At 36.9% G+C, this 22289-nt stretch overlaps 1 pseudogene; it reads left to right on the top strand.

Moving 5' to 3' along the window:
* Positions 1 to 370: 370 nt before the first annotated feature.
* On the top strand, positions 371 to 13503 carry LOC616944 (nucleolin-like; annotated as a pseudogene).
* The last annotated feature ends 8786 nt before the right edge of the window (positions 13504 to 22289 follow it).

Raw genomic sequence — 22289 nt, 5'->3', positions numbered from 1 at the left:
CCCCACCTGGGAAGCCCAAGCGATATCAGGCCATGATCCAAATCTAAACACAGGTGAAGGAGAAAGGAAGAGAAATCTGGGTGGAAGCATCATAGACTGCTTTGAAGTATAAGGAAGGTGCAGCAAAGTCTCCATGGGCTCCTTGAGCTTTGAATAGGTTGTCAAATTTCCAGGAATGGGCCTGCCTTAGGCTCAGATGCTAAATTATCTACCTGCAATGTGGGAGACCCAGGTTCAATCCCTGAGTCAGGAAGATCCCCTAAAGAAGGGAATGGCAATCCAGTCCATTATTCTTGCCTGGAGAATCCCATGGACAAAGGAGCCTGGTGGGCTACAGCCCATGGAGTCCTAAAGAGTCAGACATGACTGAATGAATAAGCATGTAGCATCCCACTTCACTCTGCCACTGGAGGTAGATTTCAGAGCACAGCAGCTGGGGTCTCCACCCAATGATCAAAATGAAGCAGTTCGCACAAGCACCACTGATATCTCTGTACTGCACAGATCTACTTCACGTAAGTCCAAATCACAGCTCCAGTACAATTCCCATGGGCTTTTTTTTTTTTTTTCCTGAAGGAAAATTACTAAGAAAGAGACTAGAGGGAGGAACTGCAGCTCCCTCTACTGCAGTTTCTGGTGCTCATCTCTGAACTTCACTCTCCATCTTAAATGTCTCTCAGGCTGAGCTATCACCCAGGTGTGTCTTGGTGGCTTACTTGGTAGTGTGTGACATAAACCCTCATCCCAGAAGTTTCCTCATGTTCCTTTTAGTCCAGGGCTGCTGTACAGGTGCACCCAATGTTACACTGTAAGCTAATGCCATATTATGGCAAGGGACTGCAAGGAGGTGTGCAAGAGGATCTCCTGAGACCCCAGGAGGTATTCCGCAGACCTCAAGAATTGATGCTTTCAAACTGGTGCTGGCGAACACTCTTGAGTCCCTTGGGCAACAAGGAGATCAAACTAGTCAATCTCAAAGGAAACCAACCCTGAATATTCATTGGAAGGACTGATGCTGAGGCTGAAGCTCCAATACTTTGGTCATCTGATGTGAAGAGCCAACTCACTGGAAAAGACCCTGATGCTGGGAAAGACTGAGGGCAGGAGGAGAAGGGGGCAACAGAGGATGAGATGGTTGGATGGCATCACCTATTCAATGGACATGAGTTTGAGTTTGAGCAAACTCTGGGAGATAGTGAAGGACGGGGAACCTGGTGTGCCACAGTTCATGGTGTTGGAGGAGTCGGACACGACTTACTGACTGAACAACAGCTATTACTATGTAAAGCAGCTCTACCTAGGCTTGCTGGTCAGTGTCAAATGGCACAGTCACCATAAGGACTCCTTTTGTTGCCTGCTGACTGCCAGATCCAAGTGTCCAAAGGGTGCTGGTGGCAGAAGCACCTGAATCATGCTGAGTAAAGGAGAGGTCTTTGGATTTAGGGTGGTTCTTTCCAGAGGGAAGCAGAAATGATGAGAGAGGAGAGGGGAGGATAAGACAGGAGTTCATGCGCATATCCTGGATCCCTGCTTATAGATTAAAATCAAGGGAAGGAAAGGGTAGAAATACTGAGCTAGGTTTGAAGAATCTATAGGAAACAAAACTATGTTGTATCTTACTAGAGTGATGGACTGGTAGTCGCAAGCTTCTCAGAGAAACCTCAACCTTAGAGTGACCTTCTACCCTGCAAATAATACTGGCAATAAAACAAGAAAAGCTAAGTAGGTAACCAGTTGGATCCTAAACATCCTGGTTTTGTTTTGTTTTGTTTTGCTTAAAGAAAGTGGCTAAGGGTAGGACTTTTGAAGGCTGGGTGACCTGCAGGTATCAGCACTAGCTCTGTTCTCTGCTGGGCTTAAACAGCAGCCTCTTTGGGCTCCAAGGACCTCAACTGACATGAGTTTGCTCTGCAACCACAGCGTCTTGGGAAGAAAAAAACGTAAAGCCAGGACAATCAGAAAGGGGGAAATTACTCTGGAAGACTGGTGATAACACATTTTTTTTTTACCATAAACTATTAAAAATAAAAACTTTACTTGGCAAATCAAGCTGTTTATAACCTTGGGAAAATTAGCCATTTTTGAAAACCGGTTTTCAAAAGAATTATATGCATTACACTTTGGCTTTGACCACTTGATGTCCTTTTATATGTGTATGAATTAGTATGAAGATGTAAATGAACATGGCATGCTCCACCTGTTTCCTTCAGAGAGAGAGAGAGAGAGAGAAACAGAGATGAGGCGGAGAATAGATACTTGAAATATTTTAAGTTGTTCTATTATGTAAATGATTCTAAGAGCTTCTATGCTTCCCAAGGTAGGATACATATGTATATAATTATTCTATCATACTTGCATAATGAAATTAGAGGGATGTGACAAGGAGTAATTGAGAGGCAAGGGAAAGTGGGTGATAGTATTTGAGATATCAAAGACTATGGGTATCAGGTCAATTGTACAGATAATGGTTTTAGCACTTTTGAAGGACAATAGTATCTAATTTATAGGCTATGTTAAAAAAATTTCAAATAATTCTATTCCTCATATCCAGAAGCTATTGAAGGATGGAAAATGCAACATTGTATCAGGAAGGACAAAACTATGGATATTTTCAAACTCTTCTGTGTATAAAGACTGTATTTGCATCCTAGGTCTGTGATAACAAAGTCACAAACTAGGTGATTGAAAGCAAGAGAAAATTTATTCCTCACTGTACAGGAGATTGGAAGTCTGAAATCCAAGTATTGTCAAGGCAATGCCTCCTGGAAGACTTTACTGTTGTTCAGTTGCTCAGCTATGTGCCACTCTTTGTGACCCCATGGACTGCTGCACGCCAGGCTTCCCTGTCCTACTCTATCTCCCACTGCTTGCTCAAACCCACGTCTGTTGTGTCCGTGATGCCACCCAACCATCTTATCCTCTGTTGCCCCCTTCTTCTCCTGCCCTCAATATTTCCCAACATCAGAATCTTTCCAATGAGTTGTCTTTTCCCATCAGGTGGCCAAAGTACTGGAGCTTCAGCTTCAGTAACAGTCTTCTAATGAATATTCAGAATTGATTTCCTTTAGGATTGACTAGTTTGATCCCCTTGCAGTCCAAGTGATTCTCAAGAGTCTTCTCTAGCACCACAGTTCAAAAGCATCAATTCTTTGGTGCTCACCATTTCCTATGGTCCAGCTCTCATATCTTTACATGACTACTGGAAAGACTTTAGGAAAGAATATTTCGTTGCTTCTTCCCAGCTTCTGGTTGATGCTAGTAATCCTTAATTTCCTTTGTTTGTAGCTGCATCATTTCAATTTCTTCCTCTGTGTTCATATGGCCACCTTCTCTGTGTATGTGTCTCTGGATCTAAATTACTCTCTTTTTTATTTTGGCTGTTTTGGATCTTCATTGCGGTGCGGGCTTCTCTAGTTGCAGAGTAGTCTTAGATGCCTTATGGCGTGCGGGATCTTAGTTCTCTAACCAGGGACTGAACCACATCCCCTGCATTGGAAGGTGGATTCTCAACCACTGGACCACCAGGGAAGTCCCCTATATTTCCCTCTACTTTTAAAGGGCACCAGTCATATTGGATTTAGGGCTCACTCTAATCTAGTATGACCTTATCATAACTTGATGACATCTGTAATGACTCTGTTTTCCAATAACATCACATTCATGGATATGGATTTTGAGGTGCAGAGGAGCATTATTCAACCAAGTTAAATGACATATGTAAACCTTGCAAGCAATCAAGAATTACAATGCAAATCTAAGATTACCCAAATATCCTTAATATTCTTAAGAAAACAAAATAGCTGAAACCTTGGTTAACAGAAAAAAAGATACAGGAATGTTTAGAAACAATTTTTGCTCCAGTGATTTTTCCTTTTATTTTAATTTTTTTAATATTATCTCATTAACTTTATATTAGGATATATTGAGTTCATAAAAACAGTTTTAGAATGTATGAGATTAAAATATTGGATAAATATTCACTGTGAAGTTATTTTGATAAATCATTTTCATCTAGTACAGCTAGTAGGCAAAACAAAATACTTAATGAAAATATCTTTGTTTTTAAGTGATAAAAACTACAAAGAGAATGATGACATTTTATCAAACAGGAAAGGAGTAGTTTTCTCTTCTCTTTCTCAGCACGCTGTACCTTTTTCTGATTTTTGCTTATTTCTCTGACCTCATATGTTCCCTCTCTCCTTTGCTCCCTTGATCTTCTTGCTGGTTCTAGAATTTACCAAACTCATCTCTATTCATTGTTACTTTTCTGAAAGCCGGGGCTTCCTGAATGGCTCAGTGGGTAAAGAATTTGCCTACAATGCAGGAAATACAGGAGACACAGATTTGATCCCTGGGTCAGGAAGATCCTCTGGAGAAGGAAATGGCATCCTACTCCAGTATTCTTGCCAAGAAAATCCCATGGACAGAGGAGCCTGGCAGGCTACATTCCATGAGGTTGCAGAGTCTGACATGATTGAGCACGATGTGAGATCACAGGACACACCTCCACTGACCACTCAGGCCTCTGCTCCTATGTCACTGCCTTAAGAGGACCTTTCTACACCATCCTCTATGTCTATCACCTCTCTCTCCTCTTATTTACCTGAGTTTACACTGTTGTATTTATTTGTTTGTATTGTTACATATTAGAAACTATGTATCTGCTTGGTCTACATCTCTTTCCAGCATCAGGGTAGGGAATTTTTCCTTAATATATACAGATGAAAAAATTAGAGAACAAATTAATGGAAGAATCCTTTAAAAATCATTACCATTTGTTTTGAAAAATAAGCAAATTTTGATCAATTGTTAATGAAGCTTTCAATGTTATAGAACAGAAAATCTCTTATAAGCAAATTAAGTAAATTAAAAAAAATTAACTCCATATTTTATTATGGCTTTTGAGGACTAAGATTGAAAAAAAACATGCTTTTATCACCCTGAATTTACTTTTAATAAACTAATTTACGAGTGATAAAGTAAAGCAAAACCATTCTTAAAATATTTTTAATGAAGTCATGTTGAAAGGAAACTACTTAGACACTAAATATTAATATCTCTTATCCCATTGCACAATATATACAGCAAGACGCTAACACTTCTTAACATTCATTCATATTCATTGATAGAAGTCATTTGGAAAGACATTTTGAATTTCTTTATACATCATTGTAACAATCTCATAACCTCTTGGAGTTTGTATCTCATGTTTACATTTTTCATGAACCTCTTGATTAGTTTTCATCATTGGTTCTGTATATTACTCCTCTTTTGTACTTCTAGTATTTTACTAGACCTGTGAGACATAGTATAAATTTCTTATAGTGTTGATTTTTCCCTCTCAGAGAATAAATTTTTCTTGTTTTTTTTTTTTTTTTTGGTGTGTGATAATAAACTGAAAGTGATTCTGAAATTAAAAGCAATACATTCTCAAAATGGATTCTAAATTTAGAATTGAAATCAATGCTAACTTAATAATCTCTTCAAAGTTTTTTTGGGGGTCTCAAATTTATTTACATAGTGGAAACTAGAGAGTATTAATGGATTCTTTATAATGTTCACATCTTAAATTATTTTTAACTGTAAATTCAGACATACAATGAAATCTTATTTAATAAAACTATAATATCTACACATTAATCCACACAGTTTCCTTTTCACTACTGTTATGTTTAGGGAAAATGTCTCTTTATTTTTAAGGCTAATCATGTGCTCTGAAATTCACTTTTTCCTGCCCCTCTGAGACAACACTGGATAATCCCTTCTTTCCAAGTCTCCCAAATTTCTCTCTCTACTTTATTTTCCCCCATCAGTGCTAAAACATGTTTTAAAATTCTTTAAAGTTTTTACCAAAGATTATCAGCATCTTTCCATTCAATCTCTTCTCCCAGTTCTATTTCTATATCAAAATTTAAAAAAAAAACACAATACTTATTCGAAAAGTTACTAAGACTTCTATAAAAAAATGTGATACTAAACTCTGAAAAATGTCCTCAATTTGTATCTTATGTTACCTCCTAGTATTATCCTGAAAATATCGTCATCCTTAAAAGCTATATCCATCTTTATGCATAACCTCATCTCCCTAGAAACTGATTTTTCCCACTGATTATTTTTAGTCTGTCTCCTTAGCAGACCCTCATTCCTTTGGTCATTTCTAAAGGTCTGTATTCCTCTGGTTTGGACATACTCCCTTTTCTTTTTAGAATACATGCGTGCATGCTAAGATGCTTCAGTTGTGCCCAACTCTGTGTGACCCCGTGGACTGTAGCTTGCCAGGCTCCTCTGTCCATGGGATTCTCCAGACACGCATACTGGAGTGGGTTGCCACACCCTCCTCTAGGGGATCTTTCCAACCCAGGGATCCAACCCATATCTCTTATGTCTCCTGAATTGGCAGGCAGGTTCTTTAACATAGAGTCACGGGAAGAAGTCCCTTTTTCTTTATTTTTTAATTATTTTATTTTATTTTTTAACTTTACAATATTGTATTGGTTTTGTCATGTATCAACATGAATCCACCACAGGTATACACGTGTTCCCCATCCTGAACTCTCCTCCTTCCTCCCTCCCTGTACCATCCCTCTGTGGTACATATACACAATGGAGTATTACTCAGCCATTAAAAAGAATATATTTGAATCAGTTCCAATGAGGTGGATGAAACTGGAGCCCCTTTTTAGAATAACAGTCCTCTGAAATAATTGCTTCTCATTTCATGCTTTCAACCTTGTCTACATACCACCGGTCTTCTGAGAGATAACAAAGCAACTAAAATTATATCCCAAAGTGAATCCTTGATTATCTCTTCAAACTCTGCTCTCTTCTGAGTTCTCTCTGTGTATAAACTGATTCCCAAGCACCTGAAAATCAGAGGAGCTTATGTTTCTACTCTGTGGATTTATTCTGCCTCAAACTTATTTGTATTTTTCCATATTACCTATCATTTGTTTACTTGATACTAATTATTTCCTTAACTCCCACCTTACACTATGGATTAAGCTATGTAGCTATATCATTCACACCACAGGTCAGGCTCCCTGGGACACAGGTTCTGAAACTGATATTTACAAACAGGAGATATATTTGGGAGAGCTCTTGGTATGTGAGGGTGCAAGAGAAACACAATTGGGAGAATCAGAAAATCTCAACTACAAGTAAGTTTCAAAGCACCTGTGAAAGTATTTAAGAAATGTCTGAATTGAGACAGGCCCTTCATCCCCCCTCCTGTATCAACTAAGGCAAACATATAATGAGATAGCTCTGTGAGATAACTCCCTTTGACTGAAGGAAATCCTCATGGAGACTCAACATTAAGCCATCAATAGCCAAAGTCCCTGGCATCTGAAGAATAAGTGCCTCGGTCTCAAATGAATGGGGTGGGCCTGGGCAACAGATTGCAACATCCACCCCCTTACCCAGGAAGGTCTATTTACTTTGTATTAAAGTATTGTGTGGATGGCTCAGTCATGTTCAACTCTTTGGGACCCCATGGTCTGTAGCCTGCCAGGCTCCTCTGTCCATGGAATTTTCCAGGCAAAAAATACCACAGTGGGTTGCCATTTCCTACTCCATAGCATTAATGTATTCACCTAGGAATAGTTCCTTCAGGTTTGTTTGCTCTCTTTTCCTAAGGAAACCCATACAAGAAATGTTTGCAAGATTTTCTAAAGCTGTTATCACAGCAGCTGGCCTTAGAATAGCAACTCAAACTTACTTCCTTTTTCTAATACCCATTCTAGACAGATTCAATCATCCTCAGGTATCACCTCTAACAGAGGCTCACCTGGTGGGATGATCTGAAGGATATGAGTCTCTAGTCATCAGGAATTTCTCAAGCTGATGCCACTGTACTTGGGCAATTGAGTTAAAATGGAGCAAGGGGGTATCAAGAATCTCTGCAGTGTGTCACCTCGTGCCAAAATGTTCCTCTCTGCTCTGGTGGTGTAATAGCTACCCTGCCTTCTCCATACTGGAATATTATTCCTTTCCTTGCTTACTGGTCCCTTGCTCTCTCCCCCAGTAGAGGTAACACCTTTATGGAAATCAGAATCTCTATATGCACAGAATTTGTAGGGAATAAAGCCCGAATTTCCAAAGTGAATCCCTGGGAATAAAGGCAAATAGGAACATTCCTCTATATTGACTTCTGGACCCATACTTTGTCTATTGTGACAAAGTACCAAGTGACGTCTGTTATAATGGTCTTTGTGAACCCTGAAGTTACGATGGCACAATGACCCAGGAGGTCCTGCAGGCTATTCTCTCTGAGCTGGCACTCATATCCGGTTCTGCCACTATCATGTTGGTGTTTTCTGATTACTGTTGCATGACACCAAATCTCATCACCGTGTGCCCACTACATCGTCTTTGCTGAAAAGTAGGTCCTTTATTCTAAAACAAGTATCCTGTCTGGGTGAATCGAACATCCTATAACCTCACTTAGCATTGCTTTGTGAGGCTCTGAAGAAAAGGCAACTTGAAAACTCATCAAGACAAATCATCCTTCTGTTGATCAACTTGCTACTAGTTTATTTCCTCAAGCTACAGTGCAGGATTTGAATGATGGGCTCATGTATTCATTGTGCCAACTATGACTAGAGGCTTGCTGACATCAACTGATTGTCTTTCAATCCACTTGGTTGTTGATGGTGAATGTGTCTGTTGGGTGTTAATATGGGCAAAGATGTTCACACTTATGCATACTTCTAAAGTCTCAGCATCATGCCTCACTGCAGATGAATATTTCAGTCTTCCAATTGTTTTGCTCACAACCACCTGATCAAACCATTGCCTTCCCCCTCTCTTCCCCGACTCTGTATTAGCCACTTTTTTGTGTGTTTGAAAGTGTCCCTAAGTTATAACTGTCCCATGGAAGCTGTTCCTCTCCCACTTCTGTTTTGTCTTTTAGGGCCACACTTGAGTGGGGCTGACGGATAGATATAGTCAATCTTTAGCTTGTATTCAGTCTACAAAGTCTGTGTTCTTTGGAAATAAGTGCAAGATTTCCTGAAGTATCCACTGAGATGTTCCCAATCCCCATTTTAAGGTCCTAGACTTTTCAAATCAGGAACATTTGCAGAGAAGTCTGCTCCTTTTTTCCTGAAGATACTTTAATATTTACTTTTATATAGGTTGGCGTTTTAGTCACTAAGTCATGTCTGACTCTTGTGATCCTATGGACTGAAGCCTGCCAGGCCCCTCTGTCCATGGGATTCTCCAGACAAGAATACAGGTTGGCTTGTAACAAATTATTTAAGTTTTTGTCTAAAAGTGACTTTTAAGTAGGCTTAAAGTATATTTTAACTGAGTACAGAGTATATTTTACCTGAGTATAGACTTCTAGGTTGGCAGTTATTAGTTTTTTGTATTTTATAGATACTGTCCTCTGGCTTCCATTGTTTCTGTTAAAAAGTTAACTATTGGTGCTATTTTGGTTTCTTTGAAGAGATAACATTATTGTTAACATCACCTCCAGCTTATTTAGGAAGAGGGCATGGCAACTTACTCCAGAATTCTTGAATCCCCATGGACAGAGAAGCCTCACGGGCTATACTCGGATATGACTAAGTGACTTAGGATGCACATCCAATGTATTTAAGACTTACATTTTTTCTTGGATAACTAACAGAAACCTACTTTGTAGCACAGAGAACTCTACTCAATATTATGTAACAACCTAAATGGGAAAATAATTTGAAAAATGTAGATATGTATATGCATAACTGAGTTACTTTGCCGTACCCCTGAAACTATCTCAATACTGTTAATCAACTAAACAAAGTTTAAAGAGATTTACATTTTTTATGTTACCAGCTTTTATATGATGAGCCTAAATATAATTTTTGCTGCATTTATCCTGGGTGGGACTCTCAGGTCTTCTTCAATCATTAAGTTGAATATTTAGATAATATTCAGTCATTAACATCTTAATTATTTCTTGTACTATCCCTTTCCTTTATATGGGATTTGAATTATACCTATATTAGACCTTTAACCACATCCCAGGTGGCACAGTGGTAAAGTATTCCCCTGCCAATACAGAGAACACAAGAGATGCAAGTTCCTTCCTTGCATTAGGAAGATCCCCTGTGGTAGGAAATGGCAACGCACTCCAGTTTTCTTGCCTGGGAAATCCCATGGACAGAGGAGCCTGGCGGGCTACAGTCCATGTGATCAGAAAGAGCTGGGCATGACTGAGTACACACACAAACACACACACACATATGTTATCTTATGCTTATCTTACTTTAAGAAAGGTTTTGGTTTTGGTTTTGTTAAGCAGCTAGAACAAAGATGAATCTAATAAGGTGTTGAGGTAATTAAAAGCAGGTCAATCTATGGTTATCCCTTTCTCCTAAGGTTTATTTTTAAGGTTCCTAATTGTGTCCCAACTGAAAGTATTGGCCTGCAATTTCTCCCTTCATCCTATGTGTATACCAACAATTCCATGCACTCTCTCTTTGCCACCATATTTTTGAATCTGCACATAACTTAATAATTAAAGGGCCCCAAATCTTGGCTCTTTTGGTTTTTATTCTCTGCTTTTTCAAACCTATAATAATTCCTCACTGCTCTGGAAGGTTCCCCAAACATTTGAATACATTTTAAAAAATAGCTTGTCCAGATTTTCTAATGTAAGTGCTAGTCAAAAACAACCTAATCTGCCATTACAGGAAACAGATTGTTGGTAGTATAATGTAACATTTAAAGAATGGGCCTTGGCAGCTAAGATTTCTGAGACTGAGTCCTGGATCTCTTACACAGAAACAGCTCTAACATTATGTTCAAGAGAATAAATGTTGAAGCCAAACTGCATAGGATTTAATCTTGAGTCTCTAAATTGAGTGACCTTGAACAAGTTTCTTAATGTATCTTTGCAATATGACTTCTTATAGCAAGTTGAAAAAGCATTAATTCCTACCTATATCATTGTTGTGCAGAGTAACATGTATAAGCAATTTTAACATTGTCTGGCATAAATGTAGCACTCAACAATGTTAGATTTTTCTTTGTGTTCTCTTGGCAAAATGAAGCTAGTATGACCTACTAATAAGGTTGCTTTAAGAAATGGAGGCTTGCTTTTGCCTCAGTCTCGAGCGCTAGCTGGCAGCCAAGCATACGTGCTCAGGGATTAGCGGCCGCCATCGACGGTGCTCAGGCTCCTCTGGCCTCATCTGTGCCACTTGCCACACACTCCGTCGTCATAAGCCGCCATTATGGTAAACTCGCAAAGGCCGGTAAAAATCAAGGTGACTCCAAGAAAATGGCTCCTCCCCCAAAGGAGGTAGAAGAAGATAGTGAAGATGAGGAAATGTCAGAAGATGAAGACGATGAGAGCAGTGGAGAAGAGGTTGTTATTCCTCAGAAAAAAGGCAAGAAGGATGCCACAACTCCAGCAAAGAAGATGATGGTTTCCCCAACAAAAAAGGTTGCAGTTGCCACACGGGCAAAGAAAGCAGTTTTCACCCCTGGCAAAAAGGCAGCAGCTATGCCAGCCAAGAGGACAGTTACACCTGCCAAAGCAGTGGTAACACCTGGCAAAAAGGGAGGCATCCCAGGCAAAGCATTGGTAGCAACCTCTGGTAAGAAGGGAGCAGCCACCCCAGGCAAGGGAGCAAAGAACAGCAAGAATGCCAAGAAGGAATACAGTGATGAAGAAGATGAAGATGACAGTGAAGAGGAAGACGATGATGATGAAGAGAAGGATGAGCCAGCAGTGAGGAAGGCAGCTGCTGCTTTTGGTGCTGCTCCTGACACAGATGATGAGGATGATGAGGATGACAATGATGATGAGGAGGAGGAGGAGGAGGAGGAGGAGGAGGACAAAGATGACTCTGAAGAAGAACCTATGGAGATTGTACCAGCCAAAGGAAATAAAGCTCCAGTAAAAGCTGTTCCTGTGAAGGCTAAAAGCACTGCTGAAGATGAAGAGGGTGATGATGATGATGAAGATGAAGAGGAAGAGGATGACAGTGATGAAGAGGAGGAGGATGATGAGGAAGAAGAGGAGGAGGAGGAAGAAGAAGAGGAGGAAGAGGAAGAAGAGCCATCAAAGAAGCACCTGGAAAACGAAAGAAGGAAATGGCCAAACAAAAAGCAGTTCCTGAAGCCAAGAAACAAAAAGTGGAAGGCACAGAACCAGCTACATCTTTCAATCTCTTTATTGGAAACCTGAACTTCAATAAAATCTTCTCCTGAATTGAAAACGGGTATCAGTGATCTTTTTGCTAAAAATGATCTTGCTGTTGTCGATGTCAGAATTGGTGTGTCTAGGAAGTTTGGCTATGTGGATTTTGAATCTGCTGAAGACCTGGAAAAAGCCTTGGAACTCACTGGTTTAAAAGTCTTTGGCACTGAAATTAAACTGGAAAAACCAAAGGGAAAAGACAGTAAGAAAGATCAAGATGCAGGAACACTTTTGGCTAAAAATCTGCCTTACAAAGTTACTCAGGATGAATTAAGAAGTGTTTGAAGATGCTGTGGAGATCAGATTAGTCAGCAAGGATGGAAAGAGTTAAAGGGATTGCTTATATTGAATTTAAGACAGAAGCTGAGGCAGAAAAAACCTTGAAAAAGAAAAGCAGGGAACAGAGATAGATGGGCGATCCATTTCTCTGTACTACACTGGAGAGAAAGATCAAAGTCAAGACCATAGAGGTGGAAAGAATAGCACTTGGAGTGGTGAATCAAAAACCCTGGTTTTAAGCAACCTCTCCTATAGTGCAACGGAACATATTCTTCAGGAAGTATTTGAGAAGGCAACTCATATCAAGGTGCCCCAGAACCAAAATGGCAAATCTAAAGGGTATGCATTTATAGAATTTGCTTCATTTGAAAATGCCAAAGAAGCTTTAAATTCATGTAATAAAAGAGAAATTGACAGCAGAGCCATCAGACTGGAATTGCAAGGACCCAGGGGATCACCTAATGCAAGAAGCCAGCCACCCAAAACTGTCTTTGTCAAATGTCTCTCTGAGGATACCACAGAAGAGACATTAAAGGAGTTGTTTGATGGCTCTATTCGAGCAAGGATAGTCACTCACCGGGAGACTGGATCCTCCAAAGGGTTTGGTTTTGTAGACTTCAACAGCGAGGAAGATGCCAAAGCTGCCAAGGAGGCCATGGAAGATGGTGAAATTGATGGAAACAAAGTCACTTTGGACTGGGCCAAACCTAAGGGTGAAGGTGGCTTTGGAGGCTGAGGTGGTGGCAAAGGTGGCCAAGGTGGCTTTGGTGGCAGAGGCCAGGGAGGCTTTGGAGGGCAAGGAGGCTTCCGAGGAGGCAGAGGAGGAGGAGGAGACCACAAGCCACAAGGAAAGAAGACAAAGTTTGAAGAGTTTCTTCTATCCCTGTCTTTCCCTCTTCCATTTAAAAGAAAGGACTCTGAGGTTTTTACTGTTACCTGATCAATGGCAGAGCCTTCTGAGGAAATTTCAAGACAGTATACAGCCCTGTGGTCTACTTGGAAATCCGTATAGATAACATTTCAAGGGAGATAACACTGTTGGTGTTGACTGGATATTCGTATAAACTTTTTAAAGAGATGAGTGATAGAGCTAACCCTTATCTGTAAGTTTTGAATTTATATTGTTTCTTCCCATGTACAAAACCATTTTTCTCATATGGAGTTTTTTTTTTTTTTTTTTTTTTGCGTTAGGGGGTGTAAAGGAAAGAATGTTTTATCATGATTTTTGCTTCAGCAATTTTGGGACAGGTTAAAAGTCCTAGAACTCTGGGGGAAAAAAAAAAAGAAATGGAGGCTTTAATATAAACAAAATTATTTTGCTAGTGCTTAGTACACAATAAATACTCATATATTAGTATGTGAATAGTAAATGAATGAAGAATATATAGTAAATTAATGAATTAAGAAAAGCCTTTCCCTCTGTAGTATCTTTTAATTCTCTTGTTTTAGTAGATCGCCTTATCAAGTTCAGCATTAAGTAAGAACTGGCGGATGCACAGATATTTGTTTTTGAGATGATTAGATGTCATGAAAATCAAATTAGAAACACTCAGGATTGAATGATCTTTCTCTGCACATTGGAAGGTACATCTCCATAACCACATGATTGATCATTCATGATTTAAACAGAAATTGTGTTTGCTATTCATGTCAAAGGTCGGAGAACAAGAGGCAATAATAATATTTTAAAGAAATTATTTGAAAGAGCTTTCAAATTTTTATGCATTTAATCATTTCATTATTTCTCTTAATATTGGAAATGCAATTTTTAAGTAAAAACTGTTAAAGATTTTAGTAGTCATGATTAGAGATTACTTGATAAAAGGATTTGGTTATACAATTTTCAGTCTGGTTTCACAATGAATATAACTAAAGAATACTAAATAATATGGATAATATGAATAATGGACTGGTATGAACACAGAAGAAGGTCTTATATTTGAGCCTATGTTTTCCAAGAATTTTATTAGTCCTTGCACAAACACTTATCAAATGTGCAAGCAATTACTCTCTGAAAAAATAATAATAGATTTTATAGGCTGAACATCTCCCTTAACTCTAAAAACAAATGACATGTAGTAATGAATTTTCAACCTTTACATTTAGGGTCAGAAAAAACTTATATTAAATTATACATTTCTTCCATTCATTAAAAATTAAAAAAAAATAAAAGCAATAACACACAACTTTTAATTTCAGAATATTTAACACAGAATTTAGAAGACACGTGTTGGAAAAGAAATTAACTTATTACTAGAATTTTGTATTTGTTCTTAGATGTAACTGACAAGTAGAAGGCACACAATAGGAAAGTTTAAAATGTATAATATTTCAGATATATAAAAAAGAGAACAGTTTAACAACCATCATATGCCCCTCTTCTTAGCTTATACAAATATATGCAGAGTTAAACATTCTTATGTGGCCCTAATCAATTTCATTCCCCTTTTTATATATCCTGCTCCTACCAGAGCTCATCAATATATTAAATTTGGTGTTTTTCATTTTCATGCATGCCTTTATATGTTTATTTCATATCTTTATATCCATAAACATGATCTACTATTTTTCATACTTTTAACTTTTATGTAAATGTAATAATGTCTTTTCCATTATGGCACTTATTGTTGGGTTCCTCATGTAGAGTTTGGAAGTCACCATTCTGTCCTAACAAGTGGGAAGCTAAACAGATTGACAAAATCAACAACTCTTCATGAATCCATAACAAAGAGAAGGAAACAAGGCAAACTGCTGACCACAAGAAGAGACAGATGAATACAGAGAATAACAATTTACTAGAGCAGAAACCTCCTAAGAAACCAGGGCCAGGAGAAAACCTGAACTGGTCAGTGTGAACAAGGCTGAGAGTTAAAAACTCCAGAGCACCCAATCATTGGGTGGTACCAGAGTTTTGTGGGATTTACCTCTGGGTTTAGTCATGTTCCCTTGGTAATAATGGGGAAAAATACTTCCAACTAGAGGAGGATAATGGGAATCCTTTTGAAATAAACAAGAGCACTCTGTTCTTAATACAGCCTGCCCTCAAAGGAAACCAGTTAACCAGAGCCTGGCCTGCTGGCATATTTTTGTTGTTGTTTTTGTTCAGTCGCTATATCCAACTATTTGTGACTTCATGGACTGCAACAAGCCAGGCTCCTCTGTCCTCCATTTCTCTCCCAGAATTTGCTGAAATTCATGTCCATTGAATCAGTGATGCCATCCAACCATCTCATCCTCTGCCAACTCCTTCTCCTTTTGCCTTCAATCTTTCCCAGCATCAGTCTTTTCCAATGAGTCGGCTCTTCACATCAAGTGAAAAAAGTATTAGAGCTTCAATCCTTCCAATGAATATTCAGGGTTGATTTTCATTAGGACTGACAGGTTTGATGTCCTTACTGTCTAAGGGACTCTCAAGAGTCTTCTCTAGCACCACATTAGAAAGCATCATTCTTTGGTGCTCAGCCTTCTTTATGGTCCAACTCTCACATCCATACATGACTACTTGAAAAACCATTGACTAGACGGACTTTGTTGGCAAAGTGATGTCTCTGCTTTTTTAATATGCTGTCTAAGTTTGTCATGGCTTTCCTTCCCAAGAGCAGTGTTGGTGTATTATCAGAAGCTAACTGATGTGAGGGAAGGGAGATTATCCAACTCTAGTCCACCTAGTCATCTGGTCCCTAAGGGAGTAGTGGGGGGAGAGAATCTGAAAAACATTTGCAACATTCACAGTTCAAAAGAATAGGCTTACTAAGAGACTGAGAACTAATCAGAAGACCATAAAATGCCTCCCGGCCTTCCAACCTCCATCTTAACTCCACATTACTAAAGGTCTATTACAGCAGTCGTTTTCATCTGGCACATATCATGTTCAGCTATCCAGAAAAAATTGCAAGTATACCAAAAGTCAAAAATTAAAGAAATTAAAGACATCAGGAACAAGCATGGCAGAGATGTAGGAATCATCAGATTGGGAATTTAAAACAGCTATGATTAATATGTTAAGGCTCTAATGAATCAAGTAGAAAGAATGCAGAAAAAGATAGGCAATGTAAGCAGAGAGATGAAAACCTTAAGAAAGAACTGAAAAGAAAAACTAGATATAAAAAACACTATACTAGAGATGAACAGTGCCTTTGATGGGCTTATTAGTAGATTGGACATGGCTGAGGAAATAATTTCTGAGTTAAAGATATCCCTATAAAAACTTCCAGAATGGAAAGGCAAGGAGAAGAAATATTGAAAAAAAAAAAAAAAATAGAGTATCCAAGGATGATGTGACAAATATGAGCAGTGGAAATACCATAAGGAGACAGAAGGAAAGAAGGAAAGAGAAGAAATATTTGAACAATAATGACTCAGAACTTCACCAAATTAATGTCAAAAACATGGTTTTTATTTTAATTAATAAACTTACATGATTTATCCATGTTAATGAATGTAGTTCTATATAATTTGCTTTCATAGCTATATATTTCATTGTATAAATATACGATAAATTAGTAAATTTATTTTCCTGCTGGTGGTATTTGCTTCCAATTATTTGCTTCCGTAAATGTGACAATAAACATTCCTTCTTAATATCATTGTGCATACGTATAACATAGGGCAGTGCTTATGAACAAAATTTTCTATGATGAGGAAATTTTCTATATCAATGTTGTTCAAAGTAGTGAGCACTTAAAATTTGGCAAGTGTGGCAGAGTAACTGATTTTTTACTTTAAATTCAATAAATATGAATTTAAATAGCCACAAATTGCTAGTGATAATATTTGGAAGTTTACTAAGAAGTACTATGCTATAGAAGTAGAATATTTAGACCATCATATAATCTAAGGATTATTGCTATCATTGCATAAGAGATATATTCATTTTCAACTTTACTATTTCATATTGCATGAAAAATATTCAAACAGTTCCAATTTTCTTCAGCACAGATAAGAAATCTGTTTTATTTTTATATCTTTATGAACTTTTGGTACTGTCAGTCAAAATAATGAGTTCACAATTGCTTATCTTTATTTTTTCCTTTTCAGAGGAGAGAAGCGGCATTGTATTTTCTGATTACCAGTGAGATTAACCATTAATTTTTATGACTTTTAGCTATTTGGCTTTCTCTTCTGTGAATTACCAACTCATATAATTTCTCCATTGATTTTTCTACTGGTTTATGTTTTTCTCACTGATTTCTGATTGTCCCTCATATATTGTTGAAATGAACCTTTCTTTGGTTGCATTGCCAAGCTCTTCTCCACTTTTATTTCTGCTTGTGTTTCTTCTAATTATTTACTTAAGACTCAGAAAATTAAAGTAGTTAAATTTATTAGAATTTTTATATGGTTTTGCTTTTGAGATATTAAGACATTTTCCTAATTCAAGCTCTATATTTTATTATAAAATTAAAGAAATAAATAATAAGAGAAATCTAATTTTATTTTTATATATGTGGAAAACATTAGTCTCAATACCATTTATTCCACTGTGTTCCCCTTGATTTTGCAAAGCTGTCTTTCTCACATATCACATTATCAAATATTGATTTACTTCTGACCCTTTAGTGTATTTTTCTTTTCTTATACAAATATTATATATTAATTGCACTATTTTTATAATTCAAGAAAAGTCCTCCTTCTTGTTCTTCTTAAAAACTGTCTTGACAGAGTATACCATGTAGGCATTCTTTTTTAAACCATTTTATATATCTTTGTATAAATATGTGTGTGTGTGTGTATATATATATATATATATATATATATATATATATATATAGCTGTATATATTTATATACAGCTTGGGTGGACTTTGAGTTCCAAGCATCTGTGCCATGGGACCCAGCTTTGTCCAGAAACAGGAAACCAGAAGCAACCTCTAAACAAGAACTTACCAGTGCAGAATTATGAAAGACCAGATCCATTGTCTTAGAAAGGGACACCTTTGAGTTAGCTTTACTCTGAGTTCTTATGGAACCAGACTAAATCAATTCATCATGGCAGTCTGTCTGAAATTACATCCTGCCTGGCTCCCTCCTTGTCCCTCTCTTGGTTTCCTCATTCTCTTACTAGTTTTGGTACACTTTCTTTAAAAATCCTTTGCACAAGGATGGTTATTTTAGAGGCTGCTTCTGAAGAACCCAGCTTCCCTGGTGGCTCAGAGGGTAAAGACTCCACCTGCAATGTGGGGGACCTGGGTTCGATCCCTGGGTTTGGAGGATACCCTGGAGAAGGGAACAGCTACTCACTCCAGTATTCTGGCCTGGAGAACTCCATAGAGAGAGGAGACTGGCAGGCTACAGTCCATGGGGTCACAAAGAGTTGGACATGACTGAGGGACTTTTAGTTTCTGAAGAATCAAATTGAAAACAGTAGCAGTTAGCCCTTCGTTCTTTTGGGTACTAATATGAAGCTTGTCTAGCTTCACTGTCACATACAACTATGCACGAGCACATACACAAATGTGAATTAGTTGGGATTTTTAATAGAAGAAGATCAAATTTTCAGATTATCACTTTTCATACAGCATCTTTGTGTTCATACACCTGCATCTCTCTCATTTTTCAGTTCTACCATAATTATTCAATATAAATGTATTTTTACATAAAAGTTATGCACATCTTTATTACATTTAGTCTTAGACATCTTTTTTTTTTTTTTTTGCTATTTCCAAAGACTTTTTGTTGCTAATTTAAAGCAATTGAATTTGTGGCAATCTAATATTTCCTGGTGGCTCAGTGGTAAATAATTTGCCTGCCAATGCAGGAGATGTGGGTTCAATTCCTGGGTTGGGAAGATCCCTGGAGAAGGAAATGGCAACCCACTCTAGTATTCTTGCCTAGAGAATCTCATGGACAGAGGAGCCTAGTGGGCTACAGTCCATGAGGTCACAAGAGTCAGACACAATTTAGCAACTAAACAACAACAGATATTTACCAACATTGCTAAACTTCCTTACTCTATAATTCTCTTTTGTCTTTTTGGTTTTCTAAGTAGACCATCATATAATCTAAGGATGACAATTTCTTTTTCTCTTTATTTTATTCCTGTGACTTTTCTTATAACTATAGAATATTGATAGCACTGCTGCTGCTGCTGCTAGGTCGCTTCAGTCGTCTCCAACTCTGTGCGACCCCATAGATGGCAGCCTCCCAGGCTCCCCCGTCCCTGGGATTCTCCAGGCAAGAACACTGGAGTGGGTTGCCATTTCCTGCTCCAATGCATGAAAGGGATAGATTTGATAAAACCTTGTAAATTAAAAAGAAAATTGATATTAATCACTTATTCTACACATATTTCTGATATTTTAGAGTGCTATCAAGAAAGTACAGAAAAACTTCCCTGTCAGGAAAGTTTATTTATAATTCTGTTTTTGCATAATGCAAGTTGAAATATTAAATAAAATAAATAATACCTTACTATATAATTCCTTAGTAGATTAAAAATATGTGTTCATGATACACCTTTTTTATTCTTAATTCAGATTTTTATAAAATTTCATTTCACCTAATATTGATATGACTACATGAGGTTTTTCATGTATGTTTAGTATTTGCATAGGAATATTTTTTAAGATTTGGGTCATCTCATATAAATAATCAACAATTATTTAAAAACAGTTATAGTCTTTCAAGTTTAACCTTTTATTTGGAGAGTTTTTACAGTTAGATTATCTAAATATTCGAAAGTATTTTCAAGCTTGTTATGTTTTCTATTACATTTTTTCCTGCATTACTGTCTAAGATGTTATGCATTTAATTTTTAACATTTTATTGATTACCCTTAAAACTTACAAGGCTGCAGTTATTTGAAAGGCTAAAATTATCTGTATCTTTACACTATAAATATCTTAAGAATTTTTGAAATTTTCCATTTCAATTTGTGTTTTAAATATTATGGATGTTCAGTATTTTATTTCTATCATTTTCTTATAAATTAATACTTAATATTATTTCTTATATAGCTGATGCATATTTATAATGTAAATTTGTAGGTTTCATATTTTCTTCTGCATCTTATATTCAAAATTTGGTTTCCATTTCCTATTTTAACTGACACTCTTTAAGGGACCATAGATGTAAATATATTAGTGATAACAATCTTTTGTTGTTTTTGTTCTGAAAGTATCATGATACCTAACAGTCATTCATGGTGAAAATATTCTTAGTCATGGTATTTTTTTCCTCACAACATAGAAGATATTCCAATCTCTTTGTGATTTCATTTATAACTTGAAAACATCTTTATCAAGGTAATTGGATTTCTTTTTGCATAAAAAGGTACTTATTTAGTTTTGAGAGTTAAATAAATTACAGTTAAATTTTTTTCACTCTTAAAACAGCTTAGGTAATTCTTACAAAAAAAGAGGACAAGGTATGGAAAGTATAAAATCACAAATGTTTTCACTCATTACAGATGACTTTATATAATTTCACCACTTATGAATTATCAGGACATCTATAAATTGTGAAAATTATTTTCCTATCTTATTTCCAAATATTATGTATTTTCTGTTTACTTTTGGAATCTGTGAATATACCAGATCACATATTTCATATTTATTTAGCTATGCCAAGATGCTATAATAGGAGTTTAAGAAGTATTTGTTACACATCCCAACAAAGCATAACTAAACTTAATACCAACATTAGTGATGCCCTTGTTTCTTTTCAAAGGAGATCACCTTTTCAGAGGCAAAAGTATATTTCTCCATATTGACATAGAGAAATATCAATAATGTCAAATGTATTTTTCTTTTCATTCCCATGACTTTATTACTTGAAGTTTGTACATTTTGATCATGTTCACCCATTTTTCTCAACTTTGCAACAGTCCTCCCCTTTGGCAAACACCAATCTGTTCTCTGAATCTGTGAGTTTGATTTTGTTTTGTTTGTCATTTGTTTTTTATTTTTAAGATTTCAGAATCAGTGAAATCATACTCTTATTTGTCTTCCTCTGTCTGACTTATTTCACTTACCTTGATACCTTCAAGGTCCATCCATGGTGTCACAAATGGTAAGATTTCAATTTTAATGGATGAGTAGTATTCCATTGGGTATGTGTTCATGTATGTGTGTGTGTGTGTGTGTGTGTGTGTGTGTGTGTGTATATAGCTATACAACTTCTTTATTCATTCATCCACTGATGAACTCTTAGGTTGTTTGTAAATAATGCTGCAATGAATACTGAGGTGACTATATCTTTTCAAATTAGTATTTTTGCTTTAATCAAATAAATACCCAGAAGTGGAATTGCTGATCATTTGGTAGTTCCATTTTTAATTTTTGAGAAACCTTCATAACATTTTCCATAATGACTGCACCAATGTACATTCCCAATAGCAGTGCAGGAGATTGTCCCTTTCCTTCACATCCTTGCCAAAACTAATAATTTCTGGTCTTTTTGATAATGACCATTCTCATAGTGAAGCAGCATCTCACTGTGGTTTCAAATTTGCATTTTCCTGATGATTAGTGATGCTGAGCATCGTTTCATGTATGTTAGCAACTTGTATGTCTTCTTTGGACACATCTATTCAGATCCTCTGCCTGTTTTTAGTCAGATTTCTCTTCTCTTCCTTCCTTCCTTCCTTCTTTTCTATCTTTCTTCTTATCTTTTTTTTCATCTATTGGGCTGTAAGTTCTGTATGAATTTTGGAATTAGCCTCTTATTGGATACATGATTTGCAAATAATTTCCCCTAGTCAGAAGGTTGGCTTTTATTTTGTTGATGGTTTCCTTTGCTATTCATGATATTTTTGGTTTGATATAGTTCTGTTTATTTAACTTATATGCAGAGTACATCATGAGAAACACTGGACTGGGAGA

This window comes from Bos taurus, chromosome 12 (genome assembly GCF_002263795.3).
Source record: "Bos taurus isolate L1 Dominette 01449 registration number 42190680 breed Hereford chromosome 12, ARS-UCD2.0, whole genome shotgun sequence".
In the NCBI taxonomy this organism is placed as follows: domain Eukaryota; kingdom Metazoa; phylum Chordata; class Mammalia; order Artiodactyla; family Bovidae; genus Bos; species Bos taurus.
The sequence above is the reverse complement of the archived record's forward strand: the minus strand, read 5'-3'. Positions and strand labels throughout refer to the sequence as shown.